This window comes from Gorilla gorilla, chromosome 5, assembly GCF_029281585.2.
Source record: "Gorilla gorilla gorilla isolate KB3781 chromosome 5, NHGRI_mGorGor1-v2.1_pri, whole genome shotgun sequence".
Classification (NCBI taxonomy): domain Eukaryota; kingdom Metazoa; phylum Chordata; class Mammalia; order Primates; family Hominidae; genus Gorilla; species Gorilla gorilla.
Window position 1 is genome coordinate 118209425 of NC_073229.2, and position 21331 is coordinate 118230755.

At 34.3% G+C, this 21331-nt stretch overlaps 1 long non-coding RNA gene across 3 annotated transcripts in view; it reads left to right on the top strand.

The window, feature by feature from the left end:
* Positions 1–16820, top strand: part of LOC129534183 (uncharacterized) — a 154405-nt gene extending 137585 nt beyond the window's left edge. For all 3 annotated transcript variants that reach the window (XR_008680653.1, XR_008680652.1, XR_008680655.1), the window contains one exon: positions 16666–16820. This is a non-coding gene — a long non-coding RNA (uncharacterized lncRNA). The remainder of the gene's footprint in view (positions 1–16665) is intronic.
* The last annotated feature ends 4511 nt before the right edge of the window (positions 16821–21331 follow it).

The following is a 21331-nucleotide window of genomic DNA, read 5'->3' on the forward strand; positions in this document are numbered from 1 at the left end:
ACTCTGCAATCTGAAGGAAAAAGTATGTTAATGAGCAACAAGAAGTCAGCTGAAGGTACAAAATTCACTGGTAATAGCACACAGAAAAACACAGAATATTATAATAACGTCATTGTGTTGTGTAAACTGCTTTTATATGATGTAGAAAGATTAAATGATGAATCAATCAAATACAATAAATACAACCACATTTAAAGACATAGTACAATAAGACATAAAGAGAAATAAAAAGTTTTAAACTGGAGAAAGAAATCACAATGTAGAAATTTTATTAGTTTTCTTTTTACATGATTGTTTAGTGTTAGGTTGTCATCAATTTAACATAATTGGTTACAAGATAGTATTTGCAAGGCCTCAAGGAAACAAAAAGTTGAAAAACATACAACAGATACACAGAAAATAAAAAGCAAGAGATTAAATTATATGGCTGGAGAAAATCACCTTCAGTAAAAGGAAACCAGGAAGGAAAAAAAGAACACAAAATCACAAAACAATAAAAAAATAAACAAAATGACAGGAGTAAGTTCTTACTTATCAATAATAACACAGAATGAAAGTGGACTAAACTCTCTAATCAAAAGACATGGAGATGCTGAATGAATAAAAAAGCAAAACCCAGCGATCTGTTGCCTAAAAGAAACACACTTCACCTATAAACATACACATAGATTGAAAATAAAGGAATGGAAAAAAGTTCCATGCCACTGGAAACCAAAAAGAGCAGGAGTAGATATACATATATTAGACAAAACAATTTCAAGGCAAAAACTGTAGGAAGAGGCAATATCATTATATAATGATAAAGGGGTCAATTAACCAAGAAGATGTAATGTTTATAAATATGTAAATATCAAACACCACAGCACTCAAATATATAAAGCAAATATGATTAGAGTTAAAGAAAGAGATGACCTCAATATAATTATACCTGGAAGCTTCAACACCCCACTTTCAGCATTGGACAGATTTCTGAAACAGACAAACAACAAAAATAAAATCAGACTTTATCTGCCCTATAGACCAAATGGATGTCATAGATATTTATGGAACATTTCATCCAAAGGCTGCAGAATACATATTCTTCTATGCACATGAGTTATCCTCAAAGATAGACAGCATGTTAAGTCACAAAACAAATTTTAAAATATTTAAAACAATTGAAATAACATCAAGCATCTTTCCTGACCACAAGGAAATAAAACTAGAAATCAGTAACAGGATGAATTTTGGAAACTATACAAACACATGGAAATTAAATGATGTGCTGCAGAATGACCAGTGGGTCAGTGAAAAAATTAAGAAGAAAATTGAAAAAACTAAGAAGAAATTAGAAGAATTTCTTGAAAGAAATGATAATGGAAACACAACTTACCAAAACTTATGGGATACAGTGGAAGCAGTTCTAAAAGCAAAATTTGTAGCTATAAATGCCTTCATCAAAAAAATAAAAACTTCAAGTAAATAACCTAATAATGAATCTTAAAGAACTAGAAAAACAATAGCAAACCAAACCCAAAATTAATACGAAAAAAGAAATAATAAAGATCAGGGCAGAAATAAATGAATTTGAAATGAAGAAAACAATACAAAAGATGGACAAAACAAAAAGTTGTTTTTTGTAAAAGATAAATAAAAGTGACAATCTTTTATCCTCACTAATGGAAAAAAAGGGAAAGATCCAAATAAATAAAATCAGAGATAAAAAAGGAGACATTACAGCTGATGCCGCAGAAATACGCAGGATCATTAGTGGCTGCAGTCAGCAAATATGTGAGAAAAATTTAGAGGCAATGAATAAATACCTAGACACATACAACCTACCAAGATTGAACCATGAATAGGCCAATAACAAGTAATGAGATCACAGACATAATAAAATGTCTTCCAAAAAAAAAAAAAAAAAAAAGTCTGGAACCCAATGACTTCACTGCTGAATTCTACCAAACATTCAAAGAAGAACTAATACCATTCTATGAAACTATTCTGAAAAATAGAGGAATTGAGAATACTTCCAAACTTATTCTACAAGGCCAGGATTACCCTGATAATAAAACCAAAGACACATCAAAAAAAGAAAACTATAGGCCAATATATCTGATAAATATTGACACAATAATCCTTAAAAAATACTAGCAAACTGAATTCAACAATAAATTTAAAAAGTGTCTATCATGACCATGCGGGATTTACCCCAAAGATGCAAGGATGATTCAACATACACAAGTCAATCAATATGATACATCATATCAATAGAAGGAAAGATAAAAATGTATATGATCATTTCAATTAATGTTGAAAAAGCATTTGATAAATTCCAACGTTCCTTCATGATTAAAAACCCTCAGAAAAATTAGACATAGAAGGAACTTACCTTAACATAATAAAAGCCATATATAACAGATCCACAGCTACTATCATACTGAGTGGGGAAAAAATGAAAGCCTTTCCTCAAGATCTGGAACATGAGAAGGATGCGCACTTTCACCATTATTATTTCACATAATAATGGAAGTCCTAGCTATAACAATCTACAAGAGAAGGAAATAAATGCCATCCAAATTGGAAAGAAAGAAGTCGTTATCCTTGTTTGCAGATGATATGATCTAATACTTAAAAAAAATCTAAAACCTAAAGACTCCATCAAAACACTATTAGAATTAATAAATACATTTAATAAAGGTGCAGGATACGAGAGCAACATACAAAATCTGTAGTATTTTATATGCCAATAGTGAATAATCTGAAAAAGAAATGAAAATAATCACATTTACAATAGCCACAAATAAAGCAAATATCTAGGAATTAACTTAACCAATTAAGTGAAAGATCTCTGTAGTAGTAGCAAAAACTATAAAACAGTGATAAAAAAATTGAAGAAGACAGAAAAAATGGAAAGATATTCCATGTTTATTAATTGGAAAGATCAATATTGTTAAAATGACCAAACTACTTACTCAATCTACAGATTCAGTGCAATTTCTATGATAATACCAATGACATTCTTCAAAGAAAAAAAATTCTAAAATTTACATGAAATTACAAATGACCCAGAATAGTTGAAGCAATCCTGAGCAAAAAGAACAAAACTAGAGGAATTACATTACCTGACTTCAAATTATACTGCAAAGCTATAGTAACCAAAACAGCATAATACTGGCATATAAACAGAAATATAAACCAATGGAACAGAATAGAGATCCCAGAAACATATGCCTACAATGAAGTCATTTTCGACAATAGTGCCAAGAACACACACTAGGGAAAAAACTGTGCCTTTAATAAATGGTGCTGGGAAAACCGTATATGCATTTGCAAAATAATGAAACTATATATCTTGGCATGTACAAAAATCAAATCAAAATGGATTAAACGCCATAATCTAATACCTCAAACTATAATACTACTACAAGAAACATTGAGGAAATGCTCCAGGACATTGGTTGGGGCAAAAATTTCTTGAGCAATAACTCACAAGGGCAGACAACCAAAGTGAAAATGGACAAATGGGATTACATCAAGCTAAAGGGCTTCTGCACATCAAGGGAAACAATCAAAAAAGTGAAGAGACAACCCACAGAATGGGAGACAATATTTGCAAAATATCCATCTGAAAAGGGATAATAAGCAGATTGTATAAGGAGCTCAAGGAACTCTATAGGAAAAAAATCTAATAATTCAATGAAAAAGTGAGCAAATGATTTGAATAGACATTTATCAAAAGAAAATATCCAAATTAAAACCAGGCATATGAAAAGGTGCTCTAATTCATTGATTATCAGAGGAATGCAAATCAAAATTACAATGAGATATTATTTCACTCCAGTTAAATTGGCTTGTATCCCAAAGACAGGCAATAACAAATGCTGGAGAGGATGTGGAGAAAAGGGCACCCTTGTACATTTGGTAGAAGATAAATGAGTACAACTATGGGGAAGAGTCTGGAGGTTCCTCAACAAATTAAAAATAGAGCTGCCATACAACCCAGCACTTCCACTGCTGGATATGTACCCAAAACAAAGAAAATCAGTATATTGAAGAGATATCTGCACTCCCATCTTTGTTTAAGCCCTTTTCATAGTAGCCAAGATTTGGAAGCAACCTAAGTGTCCATCAACAGATAAATAAATAAAGAAAATTTGGTACATATACAGAAAGGAGTACTATTTAGCCCTGAGAAAATGTGATCCTATTATTGATAACAACATGGATGGAACTTGAGGACATTATGTAAAGTAAAATAAATCAGAATCAGAAAGACAAACTTCACAATTTCTCACTTGTATGTGGGAGCTAAACATGAAAACAATTGAACTCATGGAGATAGAGAGCAGAAGGATGGTTACTAGAGGCTGGGAAGGATAGTGGGGATCGCGAGGGAAGTAGGGATCAGTAATGGGTACCAGAAACTATTAATGAAGAACGAATAAAAGGTAGTGTTTCATAATACAACAGGGTGACTATAGTCAATAACAATTTAATTGTATGTTTAAAAACAACCAAAGTGTATAACTGAATTGCTTGTAACACAAATAACAAATACTTGAGAATAATACCCTATTTTCCATGACAAAGAAAATTTTATTCTATATTGCTTGACTGTATCAAAGTTTCTCATGTTCATCACAAGTAGATACACCTGCTATGAACCCCCACAATTAAAAAACATTAAAGATATATTTCTAAAGAGAAATGTACATCATGGGATAAGTTTATTTAATTGGCATCATTGCATTATAGAAATGACAGTGAGCGTATAAAGGAAATACACGAGTTTACAATGGTTTAGGGCTATGTGAATTTATATTTTATGACGAATGGTGGGCTGTACCCTGCATTTCCAGGAATATGTGAAATCAAGATTAGAACAAACTGATAGTAAACAGGCTTCCACTAAATCACAAGGCTTGGTTGATTGATGGTAAGGAAGGCTATACTTTATAATTACTCTGATTCCCTAAGAGAATTTTAGGAGCTAGCCTGAAATTTAACTCTCCTGGGAAGAATTGCCAGGGCCTTGTAGAAGACACACAGTCACACTGACTCACTGACACATACATGCACACACATACACAACTTATTGAAGATGCTATGTAACAAGGTAAAGGAGCCTATTGCATCAGTGCCTGGAAGTAAGCAGCAGAATTGGGGCATGTCATAAAATAGAAATAATTAGAATAGCAATAGTTAACTAAATCTGCTAAGTAGTGGTGACCAAGAATTATCAGTAGAAGTTGCCTTAGCTATCCACCATGAAGGAAGGAACAGTGAGCTTCTGTAGAGTGAAGGGCTTACTACATTCAATAAACTGATTTGGAAGAAAAGGTATACATGTACCTCTCTTTTCTGTTTGGCTTTATATTTTAATCTGTATCTTAGGGTGGAAAAAATAGAGTTAGAATTAAAGATTAACTTATACAATAACTTATAAATTAACTCTTATTCTGAGCTTGACATTTTTAGACACTTCTAGTTTACTGCCCTGTGATCTTCAACAGATAGGGCTAAATTATTATGAGCTTTATTTCCCTATGTGTGTGTGTGTGTGTGTGTGTGTGTCTGTGTGTCTGTGTGTGTGTTATAAAGTTTCATTGATGTCACTGAGCATGTGAAAACAACCTTTTTATTTTGAAAGAATATGAAAAATATTAAGTGTATGAGGTAGATGAAGTCTTAAAACCGAGAAATTAAATGTACTGGGGTAGTTTGGATACTCCAATTTGTGAGTTAATTAATTGCTAATAGTTTAGCTTCTTATGAGATATAATTTCTTCAGCTTGGGTAAAGAGGATAAAAAACTAAAACAATAATTTGGAATGATAAAAGCTAGTAATTGACTGAAATAAATACCGATAATTTCATAGGGGACTGTTGTGATAATTTATGTTCTTGAACATCATTGCTGGAATAACTTCCAGACCATTTTCTGCATGAGAAAAAAGATGCTTCAAGCTGTAGCAGATGACTGGTCAACACTTAGCCAGGGCCTACTTGTCTACATAGCCATTTAAAATTCTCTCCTCTTAAAATTTATTCGAAGGAGAGAGTAGATAATTTGTTAATTACATGACTTGCTCTTTAGTGTGTCCTGCTAGAACAATTACTGAATAAAAATGGGATATTTATGTGGTAGATTTACTTCAGTTAATTTAGTCCAAGCAAGTGTATAAGAATAAATTCTGTTGCTAGCAGGAAATGACAATTACTTTATTCTTCAGAAAACGCAAACTCTACATCTTGTAAGTTTGCTTCCAAATCCAATTTTCATTAGTTTTTCTGGATGCTCTCTGAGTTTTCACTATAGTTTTAAAATGTCTGAGAATTATTTTGGCGTTTTCTCCATTAAACTAAAAAGACATATATCAGCACAAATCAGTTTTATATTTAATGACTAAATGTTCAACTACCACAATACATCCTTATTTGATGCACTGTAGAATTTGGATAATTACCTTCAAGTGTACAGCAGTTTAGAAGTTCAAAATTTGGCAGGTGCAGGTTTCATTAGCAGCGGTAACCCTGAAAGGCCCAAGAATAGACTTGTAATTGTTAGTTGCATCTCTAAGCAATAAAGCATGGGGTCATTCTACCCTTAACTCACAACCAACAATTGCTGTGTAAGTTGAGTGTATATGAAATGATTGCCCCTGCACCTAACTGTGGATGAAAAGAAAAATTAGTTGATATATTTTAGAATTGTCTCTACCTAGGAACTTTTGTTTTGTTGTTGTTATTGGTCTACCTTAGATTAGAATTTGTAAATATAGATTGTCTTATACATAAAGAGCTTTTATTCATGGATATTGAGGAGTGGAGAGTGTGTCCATCTTCTCATTCATGAAATTGTCGAGATGACTCCTGCTCAACTGGATCCCTAGTTAGGTGATGTTCATCTTCATTCTAAACAAAATAAAGCATGGAATTATTTAACTTACTTTTAAATCCTCTATGAGGTAAAATTACTTGATATTCATTTGTTTCTATTCATTGTTAAATTTCACTCCCAAATTTATTGCTGTTGAGAAATAGAAATAATGGTGTGTGTTTTTTTCTTTTATTCATTAATTCCTTTTATTTTCTTTTGATACATGTGTGTAGTTTTGATGTCAGAGTTATGCTGGCTTCATAAAATAAATTGAAAAGTGTCCCATCCTCATCTATTTTGTGTATATCTTTGTGAAGGAATACTGTTAATTCCTCTTAAATATTTGGGAATCTTCAGTGGTAATTTTACTGAAGAAAATTTGGAGTGTTTTTATGTTTTGTTTTGCTTTCACTAATTCAAGCTCATTAGGTGTTATAGGTTTATGCAGGTTTTCCGTTTCTTCTTCAGACAGTTTCCATATTTTTGTCTTTCTAGTGTTTGCTCAATTCAACTAAAGTTATAGAATATGTTGGCATACAGTTGATAATGAGATTTTCTAATAATTTTATTTCTGTAGGACTAGTTGTGATATCTCTGATTTATTTCCCGATTTAGATATGAGTCTTCTCTCTTTTTTTTTGTCAGTCTACTTCAAGATTTGTTAATTTTGTTAATAATTACAAAAAAATTGGTTTTGTTTTTTTCTATTTTTTAAATTGTCTACATCATTTATTTTCACTCTGATGATTATTGTTTGCTTTCTCTGTCAGCTTGATTTTTACTCCTCTTGTTCTCCCTTCTTAAAGTGATGAGTTAGTTGATTTGAGATTTTCTTTTAAGATGTAGTCCTGCAGAGCAGCAGTCCCCAAATTTTTTGGCACCAGGGACTGGTTTCCTGACAGACAATTTTTCCCTGGATGGGTGATATGTTTGGCTCTGTGTCCCCACCCAAATCTCACATTGAATTGTAATAATTCCCATGTGTCAAGGATAGGACAAGGTGGATATAACCGAATCATGGAAGCAATTTTCCCCATGCTCTTCTAGTAATGGTGAGTGAGTTCTCATGAGATCCAATGGTTTTATAAGGCACTTACCCCTTTTTCTCAGTATTAATTCTCTGTCCTGCTGCCCTATGAAGGAGTGCCTTCCACCATTATTATAAGTTCCTGAGGACTCGCCAGTGATACAGAACTGTGAGTCAATTAAACCTCTTTTTCTTATGTATTACCCAGTCTTGGGTATTTCCTTATACCAGTGTGAGAATGGACTAATAAAGGAAATTTGTACCAGGAGTGGGGTGCTGCTATAAGGGTACTCAAAAATGTGAAAGTGACTTTGGAACTGGGTAACAGGCAGACGTTGGAATAGATTGGAAGGCTAAGAAGACAAGAAAACATGGGAAAGTTTGGAGCATTCTAGTTACGAGCAATCAGAAGACAGAAAGATGGAGGAAAGTTTGGAACATCCTAGAGACTTGTTGAATGACTTTGACCAAAATGTTGATAGTAATAGGAACAATGAAGTCCAGGGTGAGGTGGCGTCAGATGGAGATGAGGAATTTGTTGGGAATTGGAATAAGGGTAATTTTTCCTATGCTTTAACAAAGAGACTAGTAGCATTTTGCCCCTGCCCTAGAGATCTGAGGAAAGTTGAAGTTGAGAGACATGATATGTGGTATCCAGCAGAAGAAATTTCAAAGTGGCAAAACATTCAGGAGGAAGCAGAGCATAAAAATTTTGAAAAATTTGCAGCCTGACAATGTGATAGAAGAGAAAATTTCATTTTCTGGGGAAAAATTCAAGACTTCTACAGAAATTTGCTTAAGTTACAAGGAGGCTAATGTTAATGACAATAAGAATGGGGACAATGTCTCTGGGGCATGTCAGAGACCTTCACGGCCGCCACTCCCATCACAGGTTCAGAGGCCTAGGAGGGAAAAATGGTTTTGTGTGGCAGGCCTAGGATCCCCCTACTCTATGCAGCCTTGGGACATAGTGCCCTGTGTCTAAGCTGTGTCAGCTCCAGCCCTGGCTAAAAGACACAAACGTACAGCTTGGACCAGTGCTTCAGAGGATGCAAGTCCCAAACCTTGGTGGCTTCCACATGGTGTTGAACCTGTATGTTCACAGAAGTCAACGACTGAGGTTTGGGAACCACAACTTTGATCTCAGAGGATGTATAGAAATGCATGGATGTCCAGGCAGAAGTTTGCCGCAAGGACAGAGCCCTCATGAAGAAACTCTTCAAGGGCAGTGCAGAAGGGAAATGTGGGATTAGAGCCCCCACACAGTTCCCACTTGGGCACTGCCTAGTGGAGCTGTGAGAAGAAGGCCACCATCCTCCAGACCCCAGACTGGTAGATCCACTGACAGCTTGCACTGTGCACCTGGGAAAGCCACAGACCCTCAACACCAGCCTGTGAAAGAAGCTGAGAGGGAGCTGTGCTCTGCAAAGCCACAGGGGCAGAGCTGCACAAGGCCATGGGAGCCTGCCTCTTGCATCAGCATGACCTTGATGTGAGACATGGAATGAAAGGAGATCATTTTGGAACTTTAGAATTTAATGACTGCCCTATTAAAATTTGGACTTGCATGGGCCCTTTTGTTCTGGCCATTTTCTCCAATTTAGAATTGATGTGTTTACTCAATGCCTGTACCCCACATTGTATCTAGGAAGTAACTAACTTGCTTTTAATTTTACAGGTTCATAGGCAGGTGGGACTTGCCTTGTCTCAGATGAGACTTTGCACTTAGACATTTGGGTTAATGCTGGATTGAGTTACGACTCTGGGAGACTGTTGAAGGGGCATGATTTTGTTTTGAAATATGAGGGCATGAGATTTGGGAGGGGCCAGTAGTAGAATGATAGAATTACATGGTTTGGCTCTTTTTCTCCACCCAAATCTCACCTTGAATTGGGACCAGATGCAGATAATTGAATCACGGGGGGAGGTTTCCCCCTTGCTGTTCTTATGGCAGTGAGTGAGTTCTTACAATATCTGATCATTTTATAAGGGGTGTCTCCCTTCGCTTGGCACTCGTTCTCTCTACTATTGTCCTGTGAAGAGGTGCCTTCTGCCATGATTGTAAGTTTCCTGAGGCCTCCCCATCCATGTGAGTCAATGAAACCTCTTTTCTTTATAAATTACACATTCTCAGGTATTTCTTCATAGCAGCAAGAGAATGGGGATGGGGATGATTTAGGGATGAAACTGTTCTACCTCACCTAATCAAACACTAGATTTTCATAAGGAACGTGCAACCATCACATATGCAGTTCCCAGGAGGGTTCATGTTTCTATGTGAATCTAATGTGACTACTGATCTGACAGGAGGTGGGGCTCTGGTGATAAGGCTCACTTGCCTGCTACTCATCTCCTGCTGTGTGACCTGGTTCTTAAAAGACCGTAGACCAGTACTGATCCATGGCCAGGGGATTGAGGACCCCTGCTGTAGAGCCACACATTTACTTTAAACACTGATTTAGATGCATGTCATACATTTTGGTATATTGTATTTTCGTTTTCATTCATCTTAAAATATTTTCTATTTTTGCATTTTATTTCTCCTTTGGACCATCGGTTATTTGGGAGTGTGTTGTCTGCTTTTCACATATTTTTGAATTCCCCGATTTTCTTATGTTATTGTATAAAATTTAATTTCATTTTTATTGGAAAACAGTCTTTCTATGATGCCAATCCTCTTAACCATATGGAAGCTTTTTGATGGTGTAACATATAGTCTATTCTGGAGAAAGTTTCAGGGGTATTTAAAAGGAAGCTTATTAATCCTTGTATTAATACAGCCACTCCCACTGTCTTTGGTTACTGATTGGACTTTATCTTCTTTCTTCCTTTTACTTGTGTAGGGGTGGAGGGAAAGCCTCCCTTTCTCATCTGAAGGTTAACTGCTGAAATGAACTGAAAATAAACAGATTGACACAAGAACACAGGAGTCCCACACATATGAGATTCGATGAAGGGCCAGATGGTTAAGACTGAAATACCTTCTTCATAAAGAGGGAATTGGGGGTGCTGTAGACAGTCTTAGAGGAGTGGAAAATGATTTTTAGGAGAAATGGATAGAACCGAGGGGCAGACAATATCTTGCTAATGATTCTGTTAGGAAACTAGATAGAATTGTCAAGTCAAGGGAAAGTGAGGGTCAGAACTGCACTGTGAACAAAGTTTGTTTTATTATGTATACAAAATCTTCCTGATAATTGCTCAGAATTGCTCTTAGAAGAATAGAGGAAAACTCTATCTGAGTTTGACGATGATATTTAGTTTCTTCTCTTTTCCAGTGGTTAATCTTTCCTAGTTATTTGATGAGATCCTTAGGGAGGGGATCTTGGGAATATTGCATTTCTTTGGGAAAGAAATTTCTTTAATGAGATAAGAAAATTTTAGAGAGAGTCATTCCTTGCACTTGGAGGGAGAAGGAACAAAATAATGTTAGAAAATTACTGGTTCCGAGGCAGCTTCAAAGACCTTCCAATTTCATTTAATTCAAGACACTCAGTCTACTTAAGTGTCATATTTTGGGGTATCCTTTTCTGAGCCCAAACTCTTTTTATTCCATTTACTATATTTTGAGTTACGTTATTAGTGATTATTCTAGGAAATACAATTAACATTGTGACTTAAATAATCTCATTCAGAAAAATGCCAATTTATTTCTAATACTATATAAAAATTCTGCTCTAATAGAGCACTGTTTACTTCCTCCTTTCTGTTATCATAGTCATCCTAATAATTCATTCTTATTTATAATCCAATCAACAAACTTTTGTAATTATTGCTTTATATTCTTGTCTTTTATGTCACATAGGAGGAGAAAAGAATTACCATAAAAATATTTTAATGCTGTTGGTTATATTTACCTGTATAGTTGCTTTTATTGTGTAGTTAGTTGTATTTCTTTGTACATGTTAAAGTTCTTGTTTAATGTCCTTTTGTTTTGGCCTGAAAGATTGCCTTTTGTATTTTGTGGAAGGCTGGTGCTAGTAACATATTCTCTCATTTAAAAAAAATATGAACTGTTTTAATTTATCCTTTATATTTGAAGGGTAGTGTTCCTTCATATAGAATTCTTGTATAAAGTTTTTCAATTCAGCACTTTAAATATGTCACCCTCTTGCCTTCTAGCCTCAGAGTTTCTGATGGAAAGTTAGCTATCAACCTTTTTGAAGATTCCTTATATATCATGAGTCATTTTGTTCCTTCTACTTTCGTGATTCCCTGTTTTACTTTCAAAAAATGTGTTATTATGTTTGTCTAGGTGGAATCTCTTTGAGATTAGTCTATTTTGAGTTCATTGTGCTTTCTGTGTATATAGACTAACATTTTTTAAAAACTGAATTTGAAAAGTTTCTGGCCCTAGTTTCTTTATACGTTCTTTCTGTCCCTTTCACTCTCTACTCTACTTCTAGTTTCTCTGTATGCTATATTAATGTGCTTGTTCCTGTCTCACAGGTCTCTGGAACTCTGTTGATTTTTTTCTCCATACGTTTTCCTCTTTTTTTTCAGATTAGAACATCTCAATCGACCTATCTTCTTCATTTGTTGATTCTTTTTTCTGCACTCACACATATGAGACCCTCTAGTAAATTTTCATTTTGGCTGTGATGCTTTACAAAATCCATAATTTCTATTTAATTTCCTTATAATTTTGACATCTTTATTTGATGAAACATTGTTTTCTACTTTACTTCTTTAGACATGGTTGTTTTTATTTCTTTGAATTTATACATAAGTTTAGTTTGTTGCATGTATATATACACACACACACGTATATCATATATATATATTAGCTGATTTGAACTCTTTGTCTAGTATGTCCAGTATCTAGACATCCATAGGGGCAGGTTTGTTTTCATATATACATATATAAATACACACACACACACACACACACACATACACAGATACGTACATATAATTTCATATATATACATATATAAATTCACACACACACACACATACACAGATACGTACATATAATTTCATATATATATACATATATACATACACACACACCTATATATATATCATATATATATATATATAATTTCAATAGCTTTGGGAACACATGTGGTTTTTGGTTACATAGATGAATTGTATAGTGTTGAAGTCTGAGATTTTAGTCAGCCCATCTCCCAAGTAGTGTACACTGTACCCAATATGTAGTTTTTTATTCCTCACCTGCCTCTCAGCCTCCCCACTTCTGAGTCTCCAGTGTCCATTATACTACTCTGTATGCCTTTGCTTACTCATAGCTTAGCTTATAAGTGAGAACATAGGGTGTTTGGTTTTCCATTCCTGAGTTACTTCACTTAGAATGGCCCCCAGCTCCATCCACATTGCTGTACAAGACATTCTTTGGTTCCATTTATGTCTGAGAAATATTCCATGGATTTCCTATAGACCACATTTTCTTTATCCACACATCCTTTGATGGGCATTTAGGTTGGTTCCATATCTTTGCAATTGTGAATTATGCTGTGATAAATATATGCATTCAGATGTCCTTTTTTAATATAATAACTTATTTTCCTTTGGGTGGATACCCAGCAGTGGGTTTATGGATTGAATTGTAGATCTATTTCTGGTTATTTGAGAAATCTCCATACTAGTTTCTATAGAGGCTGTGCTAATTTGTATTCCCACCATCAGTGTATAAGTATTCCCTTTTCATCGTATTTATGACAACACTTATTTATTTATTTTGCTTTTTAGTAATAGCTATTCTGGCTGGGGCCAAATGGTATCTCATTGTGGTTTTAATTTGCTTTTCCCCAATGATTAGTGCTGAGTATTTTTTTCATATGTTTGTCTCTCTTCTTTTGATAAGTGTTTATTTATGTAATTTACCTAGTTTTTGATGGGGTTATTTGTTTTTTTTCTTACAGATTTGTTTGAGTTTTTGTGTAGATTCTGGATATTACTCACAGGGACAGATTTTAATATATGTAAAGCATGTATAGACCACACTTTCCTGTGTATTTGTGTATCTTATCATATTTTGTTCAATACTAGACACTTAAAATTATATAATGTCGTAACTCTGGGATTCAGATCCTTACCCTTTTCCATGGTTGATTGTTGTTGTTTGTTATTGTTGTTGCTGTTGCTGATTATTCAGTGACCTTCCAAACTCATTCTGTGGAGTCTGTGTGTGTGTTTTTTTTTCTTACGTAGCCACTGAAAGTTTCCGCACTGTCCAGTGAATGATTAAACAGAGACTTATAAAAATGCCTAGAATAAATAACTTCCATTTTTTGCTGAGCGACTATCTCTGTTGAAGTAATTTTGCAATGCTCTGGAAACTTACAATTCAATCTTGGTCTTCACTTCCTGACTTTGCAGAGTCTTAATGTCAGCCAAACATGAGCGATTAAGATGTACTCAGGCCTTTCCTAGTCATGAGCACTGTCCTGAACATATGCATAGCCTTCTAGATTCCTTTAGACTTTTCAGATCCTTTCAAAGCGCTTTATGGAATTCTCCTTTCCTTTTTAAATTCACTGGACAGACTCTTGGTGTCTCCAGCTGATATTGCCAACTCAGGTAACTATGTGTTAAATAATTGCCACTTATTTTTTAGAGAAGCACCAGGGGATAGAGCCTTCACACTGAGTGAGCTCTGAATCAGGTCAGATAAAGACAACCCTTTGAATGGGGCTTTTCCAGGGAGCTTCCAGGCAGGTCAAATAATGACAGTTCTCTGAAGATGGAGCTTTGTGGGGATTTCCAAACCCATTCTTCCCTCTCCATTGGCTGCTATCCTCCTAGTTTTCACTGTGACCATGGGTATGAGGCTGCTTATTTTCTATACTCCTAGTGACCTATGAAGACAGGATGAAAATAGAATAAAGTAATCTGCCACAATGCTCAATGTTTTTAGTGAGATTCAGCAATTTTTCTTGAATAACCACTTACTGAGTTGTTAGAAGTCTTTAGTTAATTTCCACGGTTCTGAAAAAGTTGATTTTAACAATACCTCCTATGTTCTCAGTGTTTTTATGGAGAAATAGATTTTCAGAGATCTTATCTCCACACTTTGTGGTGGTGTTAATTGTGATCTCTTGATCAATATAGTGTTTCTTAGACTTCTACATATTTTTGTTTCTTTTTAAATTAATAATTTTATGAATGAGTTCTTTGGTACTACGAATATATCCTGTTCCTAATCAAAATTTCAATTTCTCCGTTAATTTATGTATTTCTATTTTATTCAATGGCTTATCATTTGTTACTATCATTATTTATTTTAATGCTCAGATTGTACCAGAGCCGTTAAATGGAAGCCTTTTCACCGTAACTATACTTATTGTCAATATATTTACTTATTTAAACAAATATTCCTTTATATAACCAATCTTCCATTGCCATTGCTTTTACTTTTCTATGCCAACAATCCCTTTACATTGCTTGAACTTACACACCCCTGCCAGACCACATCCCCGAGATAAACCACATGGATATTTTCCTCATCCACTCAGACTCCAAGATCTTGAGCTAAACTACTCTTCCTACAAGCACTCTTTTTACCTGCACTGACTCTAAAACCCCATATCTGATTTCTCTCACTCAGGAGTCCTCTTCTCTCTTGTGTCCTGATACTCCATGCTACACTACATCTTCCCCCTGGGGATGCCCTTTTACCCTACTTGGGTACTTATACTTTATAGTTGGCCAAGCCCCACATAAATCCCTTTCTTACATTGTCTGAGCTCCAACACAGTATACTCAGCTGCCTCAGCAGACAAACCTTCCTTATACCACTTGGGTTCTAATACTCTGAGCCAGACCACCCTTCTTGGCAGATACCTTGGTCAACATGCTTGCTTGTGTTGAATACCTTGCACTTGTCCACCACAGTAGTTGAACATTTCCTGTGCTGAGCCTTACTTTACACAATCCTGCATAATGACTTTTAGAATGAATTGATCAGCAAGGAAAAGAAGGGAAGGGAAAAAGCAAGAAACCATTTGAAAATTTTACATAATACTTTTAATGAAATATTTATTATTCCAAAGCTGTGCATATGTAATTTTTCTAATAAAAGAAATAATTTATACATTTGCCACTTTGCCTTTAAAAATAGTATACTTCTGTTGGTTTTTTGTTTGTTTTTTATTTATAAAATCTTTGGCTAATTGCTATATTTCATTTATAGCAGACATTTCTTAGCTTGAAATAGTTATTAAAGAATGAAAGCTAACAGTTTTCAATTACTTCAGATTTTCTAACTGAATTTATAGAAATATATTCTTGTGTAATTCAAATGACTCAAATTCAGGAATATCTAATAAGACAATAGAAAAACTACTCCCACATACTTGCCAAATACCTTTGGAATTTTACTGGCTTAAAATGTAAAATATATTTCTAAATAGATTTCAAATCTTTGTAAATTATTCACAATTAAACAAAATTCAGAACAATGTAATCATTTGCATTAATGTGTAAATATACTTGTACACAAAGAGATTACAATATATGGAGATGGTTATATTTTATTATATAATGTGTGTATATGTGTGTGTCTTATAATGTATGTATATGTGTGTGTGTATATACACATATATATGTTCATGCATTATGCCATATGTAGCTGGCCATGTGTGAATGTGTTTTAAGTATTTTTATATAGTGGGAATGTACATATGCACATATTTAATATCATATGTGCATTTTTTAGAAGCATTCATTTTTATTAGAGTGAGAATTGAGGCTTGAGAGCTTGTTTCTTTTACATGGGAGACAAAAAAAAGTAATTGTTTATTTTTGTTCTCAGAGCTATCACACAAAAATAAAACAGAAAAAGGAAATAAATTTTCACGAGCAACATCTCCTAACTTCAATATCCAGAGAGAAATTAAGAAAATAAGAGGAAAGATGAAAGCCTAACAAGATTTAAGAAGAAAGTTTTCCATTATTCATTTAATTCACTTTTAGCTGACCAAGGTAAGGAATGTTGAAGTTTAGATAATGAATGTGTCATGGTGTCAGCATTCTTAAAAAAAAAAAAAAAAAAAAAAAAAAAAAAGACTGAGGGTAGGGGAATGGAGGAGGGAGGGATGTGTTGATAATTATCATGTTAACCTAAGAATGTTTTATTTTGAGTGAGGCTAGTTTAAAACTATATTCTCTAGGTTTTGTGAGGGAGATATTAGGATAATGGATTACATATTCCCTCTATGTATATATCGAGATAAATCATTAAAAATTCTAAAAGATAAGAAAAAGTTAAAAAAATGAGGAATTGCTTTCCAAAAACGATAATTGCAGCAAAATCAATTAGACAATTTTTCTTGATCGCATTTGAAGCTTTGACATCACACATCCCATTTATTTGCTTCTGGCCTAATAATCCTCTGCATGCTGGGAAATATCTTTGTTCTCTGATAGAAGTAATAAAGCTGTCTGCACGATTCTCTCTTGTGAGACAGAATGTTCCTATTTTATTTAATCTGTTGGTGTGCAGCCTTTTCAAAGTAAATACTTCACACACACTGAACAGAGAAAGACATGCAAGGGGGCTGGCCCGAGAAGTGTAAAAATTAAAAAGTGCCCTGTGAAGAAATAATGATGGCTCTCTAAAAAATTAAATAAATAAGAATCTCGGGTCAAGCGGGCCTTGACTCTCATTGCTGCTAGAGTATGGAGTGCTTCATATTCTCCCAACCCCCCTGTTCCATTCAGTTGTTTCTGTTGAATAGAAAGCATCGAGAAAATGAAGAGATCTAAATGCCAGCAGGAGACGAGCTGCATTCTTCTAGGCATGTCCTGAGCCTAGTCACCCAGAACAACTTGTGATCCCTGGACAAAGCCGTTCACAGCAGGTGGCCATATCAAGAAATTTTCCTCCTGGAATTAGATATTATCCCAGGAATCACTACTGAGTCAAACATAATGCCCCATCCTGCTGGGTCAAGTAGGATTCCATTTCAATTTCTTTACACAACGATGCGTTTCATCTTGTCTGCGTACAATGACAGTGCTCAGGCATGAAATAAATTGAAGTGCCTGAAAGGCAGAATTATCCCTTGAACCTGCAGCATTCCCAACCCCAAAAACACACATTGTCAAGTGAGTTCCAGATAAGCAAGATCTTCAGCAAGTGTTTGTGCTGCTTGGCTTCCTTTATTCATACTTCCTTTTGTAAAACGGATTTTCGAGGGGAAAGATAAATCATTTCTGAGGAAAAAGGTCATTTTCAAAAGGCTTAAGAGGTTCATTTTGTGTGGCTTTCCAAGGTGAAACAGGTAATTCAGAGTAGTGAAAGTCTTTTGTGATCAACTTAATTCATCCTTCATATTACCAAGAATAAAAACTATTGAAATAAGACTGAATAAAGTTCTTTATAACAAAGTTCCTACGGATAGAAAGTGATGATTTGTTGTTTGTTAAGAAACTGTCCAAACTCCAGCAAATGAAAGTTTAGGTTGAGAGCAAGCTTTCCTTCCACCTTCTCTTCAGAAAGCATAGTGGTTTTTCTGGGCTGTTTGGCACACATATTTCAATACCTTATCAATAACACACCTCTGTTTACAGAACATCAGGCTAGCTTCAGCATAGCCGTAAAGCCAAACAAAGAGCATTTTTCTCCATTGTCACATTATGTTTGAGCTCTGTAGAGATACAGACTTGAGAAAATTCAAGGAATAACATTTCCTTTCTATTTTGCTGAAAACAACCTTTCCATAGCAGTCAGATATTTTGTAATCTTATATTCCACCTGTGAGAATTTCTTGAATTTATATGTGGAAGAAATTGATACAGAAGAAATAAGATATATCTTAATTTTAATAAGTTAGAGTATCTTGCAAATTGTTACCAAAAACAACTACTAGGACAAAAGGAAAGAAAGTAAAATACATACAATGACTTGATATTTAATGCATAAATCTTGTAAAATGTTTCTCTTTTAATTTTGATTTATTTGATTTAAATGTGCATCTTTATGCAGTCTGGAAGGTCCTTTAGAATATACAATAATAACTAACTGCAAGTTTTTATATATGTTTAGAATTCTATTAAAGTTCTTTTTATCTATATAATTGAATATTCAACAGTGATCCCAACATTCAAGTGAATTTGCCTACCAGCTGATAATCGGTTTTAGACTTGCTTTCTTCCACATTGTATAAATTATTTAACTGTGTATATTGTGGCATTAAGTGCTGTAATTCTTCAAAGTTACTCTAGCTAAAAGAGTCAGGCACCTATGAATGCACAACTTTAGCCACTAACCCCACAGAATTTACTCAGAGTAGTCTAAGGAATCTATAAAAAGAGAAACAGTTGTTAAAGGCTATTTACCTAGAAGAGTCAATGAAAAATAATTCCACTTATTGAAAAGGAATATCCCTATGCATTTAGAAATTATATTCAAAGAAATGTGAATGAATACCTGAATGTTTGTGTTTTTCTTGTTTACTAACTTTAATGTTCTATTTCATTATTCTATCAATTTTAAAAGGATTTCCTGAAATATGTTAGATCTAGGCTATGAGAGGATCTATATTTTTCCTAAGCATGTTTAGATACCTACTGAAAATATGTGCTAGTGATTTTTTTAAATTTTTTCCCCTGAATACCCCTTCACCATTATTTATATCAATGCCTTAATTCTTTATATACTTATATTTTTTCCATAGTAAGCATCTTAAAATTATAGCTTGTGTTATATAATATATATCTCATTACACTTAACATTCTAGAAGTAAAGTTGCTCAATACCTGCTTAATAAGTACATTAATAGTTGAATATTTTATTTAAAAAATAAATACATATTTGAAATAAACTTACAAAAAGTGAGTAGGAGATGACTATTTGCCCTTCCAGATGATTTTCATTTTTACACAGATTTTTAAAATTTTCTAAATTTAAAAACTAATATCTTAATATCTAGAAGGAATTTAAATCTAAATTTTTATCGCATATTATTTTCCAGAATTCAGTTTCATAATGCTAAATAGATAATTAGGTAAAAATTTTAATTTGGAAGACTTTTTGACTTAGCTCCCCAATTAATTTATATTTTACAGTTATTGATGAAGTATCTTCATGGGTAATTTTTTTCAATTACTGAAAACTCTTTTTTTTCAGTGAAAACCCATTCTTTATGAATATTTGTCATGAGCTTTGCCTGAATGTTCTGATTGAGCCACGTATGAATCTTCAAAGGAAAGTGAAAGTAGCTATAAAGAAATTTTCTGCACCAAACGTAGATTGATTATAATATTGTCCACAAGTAGATTTGGTTATAATAGAGATTTTAATTTATACTTTTTTAGGTTTTTCAACATGTAAAAATATCAAGTTCGAGGAAAGGTTTTTGTTGTTGTTGTTTTATCTTAACAATCTATGTAAAGTAAATAGTGGAATATTTTTGCATTCAGTGTCCTGTGCAAAGACTGAGCTACAATATGGTGCAGTGACAAATAACCACCAAATCCCAGCCACTTAAAGTGATATCTCACTTACTCTGCATGCCCTTCTGTGGCATCAGAGCTCACGGCTTAATGAAGTCCCTAGAGGCCCGGGGTTGAGGGAGCAGTGATCTCCCAAATGTTTCTCATCTCCATACCAGAAGGAAGAGAAGAATATGGGAAATTGCACATGAGCTATGAAAATGTTATCTGGAAGTGACACAGTCACTTGAATTTCACAGGCCAAAGTAAGCCATCTGGCCACAACTAACCTCAAAAGTGTAAGAAAGTGTAATTCTATCATGTTCCTGCAAGGGGGAAGAAGCAGAATTCTAAGTAAGCAGAATTAATGATTCCCTATACAATTTATGACATCAGCCTTCTCTTTCTTACTTTCAGAAAGATATTAAACCTCTCCAATATCTCTGACCCTACCGTCATTCAAGATACACACATTTAGAGCCTCCTATTTTAAAAATGTGAGCTTCTTCTTGTGGAGATGTGAGAGTTTCCCCACTTCCAGCTTGACTCACCTCAAAAGATTTTACTTTGATGGCACAGTGGTAAGCTTCTGCATTCTCTAAATTGGATATTCCTCTGATTGGTGGCCACTGTTGCATTCAATATTTTTGCTTTATTGTTAACATCAGTATCTTAGTTATCAACAAAGAATATCCGTAGTAACTAATAAAAGCACCTGTGAGCACTTTAAGACAGTGAAGCATTGTACTGAACATAAAGGCTCATAGTTCCCTTAAACACAGACATTGCCCAACTGCCATTCAGGTCAGGGATAAAAGGAGTAGAGGAACAGTCAGGTCCAGAGATGCATTCTAGTAATAAATTCTGTGCCCCCCACAGCTTTGTGTCTTGAAGATTATTTCTCTTATAGTATCTGTTCTCAAAACATTTTAGACCCACCATGTGAGAGACAGTATCTGCCCCCAGGGAAAAGAGAAAACATGTTTTTAAAAGAAGAAGAAGAAGAAGGAGAAAGACGTGTTTGTTTTGGATGGTGTTTTAGA